The sequence below is a fragment of the Dipodomys merriami genome, unplaced genomic scaffold (genome assembly GCF_024711535.1).
Source record: "Dipodomys merriami isolate MVZ:Mamm:240054 unplaced genomic scaffold, mDipMer1.0.p SCAF_212, whole genome shotgun sequence".
NCBI classification, from domain to species: Eukaryota; Metazoa; Chordata; class Mammalia; order Rodentia; family Heteromyidae; genus Dipodomys; species Dipodomys merriami.
The window spans coordinates 1,636,147-1,643,343 of NW_027203516.1; the positions used below are offsets into that span (position 1 = coordinate 1,636,147).

General features: G+C 34.4%; 1 pseudogene; it reads right to left on the minus strand.

Annotated features, from left to right (window-relative positions):
- Window positions 1-4,039: 4,039 nt before the first annotated feature.
- Window positions 4,040-4,139, minus strand: LOC138834344 (U6 spliceosomal RNA; annotated as a pseudogene).
- Window positions 4,140-7,197: the final 3,058 nt, after the last annotated feature.

Here is a 7,197-nt window from a genome sequence, read left to right on the forward strand (position 1 = left end):
GCTTTGCTTCAAGTGGTAGAGTGATTGCATTGATGTAAAATAAAAAAAAGAAGCTCAGGAACAGTTCCCTGGCCCTGAGTTCAAGCCCCAGGATGGGCAAAAGAGTCATTTAGTGATTAAATGCGAAATAAAGAACCCATATTTGGAATATAGAATTGTTCCTTCCAAATGATATCTAACAATAGTCCTTAATTCATGTACTTTACCTATATTAGAATACTGTGTTGAACAAAAAATGTTTTCATAATAGGTCATAGTATTTAATGCCAGTAGAGTGCTTAGATATCAGGTGAAGATTAATCCTGGAAATTCAAAGATTCCAGGCTTTTGAGTGGTAACTGCTAATCACAATAAGAAGGGTAGTATATATGTGAGATTTGGAAAACTTTTTGGTAAATCAGGGCACCAAAAAGGCAGAGGTTAATTAATAGTTTTGACAGAGGAGAAGGAATAACTCCAGATTGAAGGAATAAATGATAGTAATAACTAAGTTACACCACAAACTGTCCTAGGGAAGCATTTATTGTTATTGAAGAACTAGTTATCAACTAGGCTTATTCCTCAGTGCCTTTAGCATTCTAATCACTTAGACTAGTTCTTAATCTTTGTGTGATAAGTTGTATATTCTTCTATGCTTTTCTTTTACACCTTATCTCCTTTGCTTTCTAAAATCTATGTCTTTCTCTATTTCTCTATGAACAATTTCTGATACTAAGTTCACAAAAGCAGACAGCAGAGGATGCTAAGGTAAGAGTCCCATACCTCATGAGTCATTAATGTAACAACATGGAAAAGGAGGACATATTTATTGCTATCTCAATTTTTCTAAAAAGCTGCAATGTCACATCATTTGATTCAAATTTCCATTCTTTGTCTACATAGTGTCATTTAGTGCACATAAATGCAAATATGAACCAGGTGCTGGTGGCTCATTCCTATAATACTAGCTACTCAGAAGGTTGAGACCAGAGGATTGTGGTTCAAAGCAAGCCTGGTTAGGAAAATCCATGAGACACTTATCTTCAGTTAGACACCAGAAACCCAGAAGTGGTGTTGTAGCTAGTGGAAGAGCACTAAATTTGAGCTGAAGAGCTGAGGGACAGTGTCCAGGATCAGAGTTCAAGCCCCACGACCAACAGAAAATGTGTAAATATGACTTTGTTTCCCCCAAAGGAACAACACAGTCAACAATAATCGTCACAAGCACAGAAAATAATTCCAAAATGATTCAATGTACCTACTTTTGCTGAGTTAAGTTATGGCTTCTTTTCTGGACATATTCTCTTCTCTATGATTATCTAATGCACATACTTAGATAGCAATTTAAAACTGAGAATATAGAAGCAAAGTGTACAGTGATGATATTGTCCTATCAGAAATTCAAGTTAGTAATGAAAATTTCTTCTTAAGACCATACACAAAAAATACCATGATATAGTGTAATAGAACTCACTATTGAACATATAGCTTTAAGAGCTTTCTAATTGATCCATTATTTATTGGTACCAACATTAGAAAAAAATGTATAAGTCAGTAATAAAATAGAAGTCCTTTGCATGACTACTTAAATTCCTTGTTTTTTTAAAGACACGGTTTTCATCTTAAAAAAAATAGGGCTGTCTATTGTCTTCATGTGATTTTGATTATTGAAAGTGCTTAATGAGAAATCAAAATGCATTATATTCCTTTGTTATCAATTCTCACTTTTTCTTCTTGGAGAATATAATGATCAAAGCAATAGTTCAGAATCAGCAAGCAATAGGTCAGAATCATGCTTCCAGTGCAAGTGGATCACCAGTAAGTAATCCTAAATACCATTTTCCACAAAGTTTTGTGACAGATACAATCGGCCTGCATTCTCTAGCTGCTTTCCTAGACTGGGCCTATTCCTTCATTGTACAGGAAAAGTGTGATTCAACTGATATAAGTCAGATATGTTACTAGAAGTCTCAAGGATTTAGATTTTTGTCTGTATATTGGTAAATCTATGTCTCTTTATGTAGGCTCCCAAAAATGTATTTACTAATTTCAAGTAAATACATGAATTCTCTTTCCATCTTTTAAAAAAAAATAAAATTCTGCTTGCTCTATAAATTGACCAGAGGCATGGATTTGTGGCTAGGTAGGTCCTTGCACATCTCTCTGTTCCTCTCTCTCTTACATGGTTCTCATAGATAATATGATTGCTCCATAATTATCCTAATATATTTTGCTTTTGTATTTTTGGTTTCATCATTTTACTTTCTGCTCTGCCATTTCCCAAATCATTTATGTAGAAGGCATTATTTCATATTTTCTCATTCCTAGAATAAGCTGCACATGAAGACACCACTGGTCCTCATTTTCAGTCTGTACCATTGAATACGGAGGAATATCTTTCCTCTTGTCTCCATCAACTCCCTACTCTCGCTAGAATAATTTAGAATAGTAAAAATGGAAAAAGATAAAATAAATCATGGTGAAAAACGATGCAGAAAATTCACCGGGTATGTCGGAGCAGTTCAACCAACATGAACTATTAGGGAAATACATGGACACCTCATTTTCACTGGCACTCAAAGTCTCTGGTTAGGCAATTCTGATAAAGATGAGAAACAAGATGAAAAAATGAGAAATGGTATCAATTGCAATAGAAAATAGAGAAGGATCCAACAAATTTATTTTTTGTCCTGCCGAAAATAATCGGCTTACTACAGTGTGGAGACTGCTTTCCAAAAGGGCCACTCATGTGAATACAAGGGATGACGATGAATATACACCTTTTCATCAGGAAGTCTACAGTGGACACTTAGACATTGTCCTTGAGTTGGTGGCTCAAGCGGAACACACAATAACTGTAGATGGATGGACACATCTGCACAGTGCATATAAGTGGAATAATAACAGAGTGGCTTCTTTCTTACTTCATCATGATGCAGATTCCAATGCCCAACCTAAAGGCCTCTTGACCCCCTTGAATCTTGCTGCTGGAAATTAAGATAGCAAAAATTCATTTGATCTCCTTCTGTTGAAACATTACATAAAACCATGTCTGAAGAACAATTTGGAAGAAACTGCATTTGATATTGCTAAAAAGATATGTATCACTACCTCTTTGAAGTTGTGGAAGACTGTACAAATTGTTCTACTAAGTCCCAATGATTCAATTACTTTTCTTAAATTTCAAAAATGCCATTCCATCCTTTGTGTCCATACAAAACATTTTCACAATCAAAATAACAGCAATAACTTATTGTAAAATTCATGGATTCTGTGGAATTCTTTCAAGTGAATTGCCTGCCTTTCATGTCAAAATGTATTCAAGAGTTTTTGTATACATCTATAATGATTTCTTCAGAGTTTGTGACTTTTTAATCAGAAATAATTTTAACTTATCTATTGAAATTTATACAGAAACTAAAGATATTTCTCGTGCTTGTTTGAAAAAGTATATTTTAAAATATTCTATAGTCTATTTTTATAGTGTCCATAATGTATTTTATTCTCTCATAGATATAATACTTTGAATTCTATGCTACTTTAGAATATACAGCTTCATTAATGTGTCCTTTCAGATTTCATTCCATATAGAAATAGTTTAAGATTCTTTTGTTTCCTAGGTCCTTATAGTATTATATTTCTTTGGGATAGAACGAAAATGTTGTCTAATTTCAAAAGTTTTATAAAGGTTATACTATGTAAAGTCCTTTCTTTTTTTTGGTGGGGGGGTCCGGTCGTGGGCCTGAACTCTGGGCTTGGGCACTGTCCCTCAGCTCTTAAGCTCAAGGCTAGTGCTGTACCACTTGAGCCACAATGCCAATTCCGGCTTTTCTCTTTTTGCTTATGTGGTGCTGAGGAATCGAACTCAGGGCCTCAGGCATGCAAGGCAAGTGCTCTACCAATGAGCCACCTTCCCAGCCCCATATAAGGGCCTTTCTAAGGTCACGATTTAATACACTGATGTCAAACTAACTTTTAATTATATGAGTTACATATATTTTTACACTTGTAATTTTGTAATCAATTTTAAATGTTTTTCATTTCTTGCATCCGAAGAATGAAAAATTTGGAATACTTCACAAATTTTCATATGATCTTTGTGCAAGTGCCATGTTAATATCTGTATTGTTGTAATTTGGGTATACATGCTGCTGAAGCATGTAGTATCCTCTAAATTAAATAGTTAATGTTGCAATCTTTATACAGGCTTATATCCTTGGGTGCCTATTTGATACAAGGAAACATTATTGTTTCTAACAGTGCTATTGATTTTATTTCCCTGAAATTCTGTGAATAGTGGAAAAAATATATTGTTCAGTCTATTGCTCACATTTTCAATTTTTTGTCAATTACTATTTTAAATATTTTCCATTTTGGATTTGATTGTACTTTCAAGTATTTATAACTAGATCCAAAGGTGATGGCTGTTTCAAGTAGTAATTTATCCAAATGAGTTAGTTCTGTGGAGTTATTTGATTCAAAGTAAGCCTTGCTTAAGAGCTACTTCTAAACTTCTGCAGTTGAAATTTTCCCAGATGAGGTCTTACTTTCCCCAAATGAGATCCTAGGATCCCAGCACCAGGTTATTTGCATCATCAGATAACATGGGCAATACTTCTCACCTAGGCCCATGCAACATGCCAATAGAAACTAATTGAATACGCATATCAATTTCTCGTTTCCTATATTTCAAGTCCCCAATTCCTTGAGATGCAGGAATTATCAGTAAGCAAGTGTGAAATGCAACGCAACTTAAAATGAAGGAGGAGATCACAAAATCTGAGAGACAGTGCTGTAATTCAAACTTTCAGTTTACAGATGACCAATCCATATGAGTGAAAAAGATCACAAAATGTCATAAGATTATTTTTAATACCCCTGCTCTAATGAGTAATGAAATAATATCAGTCCAGCATAAGTGGTCCAAAAAAGATCCATAATTGATCTACGTATTTTTGGAAAACTGGACTTAGAGGTCAAATGTAATTTAGAAAAACATTAAGTGAGAATATCCTTAGTGCTTCAAAACATTGATACTTCAGTTAAACTTGGTTCTGTGATATAAAAATGTTGTCACTCTCAAACCAATGATAACCTACATTTAATCTCCTGAAAGTATATTCATTTTCAAATAAACGTTTTAAAATTATATTCACCAAAATAACTTTCGACAAGTAGTTGATACTTACTGACATTAAAAGTTTTTCAAGTGTAGGGAGCAAGTTACAATAGAGTTGATTTATTTACCCAGCACCAATGACTAACAGGTTCAACCATTCATTAAAGTGTAGAAATAGTACCACCCACCATTTGTGTTGTTCAGTAGGTGCCTTCAAAAAATGTGTTCAATAGATCAGCCTCCCATATTCCAAACCCAAAGGTTAGCTAATGAAGTAAATTTCAACAAAATAGTTGTTGGGTCTTAGTCCATCCCATGAAAGACAGACGGGGTCCAAAGAAAGGTTAGTGTGGCCAGTAGCCTGTTCCCCAGCCTCCCTTAGCCAGGGAGAAAATCAGACGCAGCAGGGAGTCAAGTCAAGCTGTAAACTCGTTTATTAACACAAAGCAAGCCCTTTTTAAAGCAAAAAAGAGCACGTGACATGGGAGGGGAGGAAGAGGAACCAATCACTGTAAAGGTCACACCCTATCATGCACCTAAACTTCCACGGGCTGGTAATGCACTAAACGTAAAGCAAATTGGGCTCTGCCCACTCAACTCCCTCTCAGAGCCATCTTGGCTGCCCATGTGCTCCACAAATAGTGACAATAGTCACAAATAGTTGCTTATCATATGTTGTTTTATGTTTTCTCTATCTGTCTAACATAGTAAGAAATATGATTTTAAGTCTTGAATATGAGTACTCATCAGAGATGTGACAAACATAAAATCTGTCTTCTATTTCTATCATATTCCTCTATAATAGTAAATCTTAGTTTTCTTCTTTTTCCAAAACCTACAAGTAGGAGAAAATATTATCCCAGGTAAAATAAAATAATCACACACCATTGTACAAAGCCATTTATAAAAATTGATAATTAGGAATACATTCTAAGCCATTTTTAAACTCTTTTTGACTAAAGATCAATCTTTCAAATAGATGTGAATACAATCATGTCTAGGTGCTTCGCATCTCCATTCTTGCAAATTGTTACTGCAGATGAGTGAATTATGGAAATATAAGCTGACATCAGTTAAAGTATATGCAGGATTGAATGTATATAAACCTTTCAAAGTATTATCAAACATTTTAACAGAATGAGTATCAGAGAGGAAGTTGAAACCAGAGAGGAATAATAGTAAAGATGAAAAATTGAACAAAGGGTAAGTACAGCTAGAATACCCAATGTACACATGTGATAAAGGAAGTGATAAATCAGAAATAAATCTTGGAGAAGGGGTTAGTTGAGAATGATAGAAGGAGTGGCTGTGATCCAGGAACATTGGATATGTAGATGGATATATTTAATTGTAACACACTTGCACAACCTTTTGAAATTCAGTTAATAAACAAAACAAAAAAATCAAAAACACACAAAAATCACAACCAAAGAGCAATCTCTAGAGAGTATGAATATGACCTCTCAAAATTTTAAGGAGTTAATGAAGGGCAGTCTTGGGAAAAGCAAATAAAGCTTTTCAAAGAGGGCAGTTTGGGGTAAGAGAGGGTTTTGAACAGGTTTAAATAGATTGTCTAAGGTTATAAATCACCTACATCAGCTGCAAATATTATCTTTCTTCAGCTAATTTTCTTTAGATGAACTGGATACTCCAGCCCTCAGCCACACTTGATAGCTTGAGAATATAAAATGGATGAAACAAGATCAAGAACCCATTGCTCCACTGGAGAGAAAACAATCCTCTATGTTTTCTTTCATCTCTTCACTACTTTTTCTTCATACATTTAAGTCGATTTTGAATTATATTTTTCCTTCTTTGTTCTGGCAAAGTAATTGGTCAAATAATTCACTAAATATTATTTGCCATTTTTTATCATGCTGTTGAATTAGGCAAGCGAGTCCATTAAACTTCCCTCTTGCGTTTGGTTGCCATGAAACAACATCTATATTAATGAGGAAAAATCTAATGTAAAGGTTTCTCTCCAGAAAACCAGTCGAAGAATCTGTGATCACAAATATTTGGTTATACATTTTCCTTTTTTCTGTTACCTTGAATGTCTTCTTGTGTCTAAAGTGCCCAGAAAAATAAGTACTCCATCA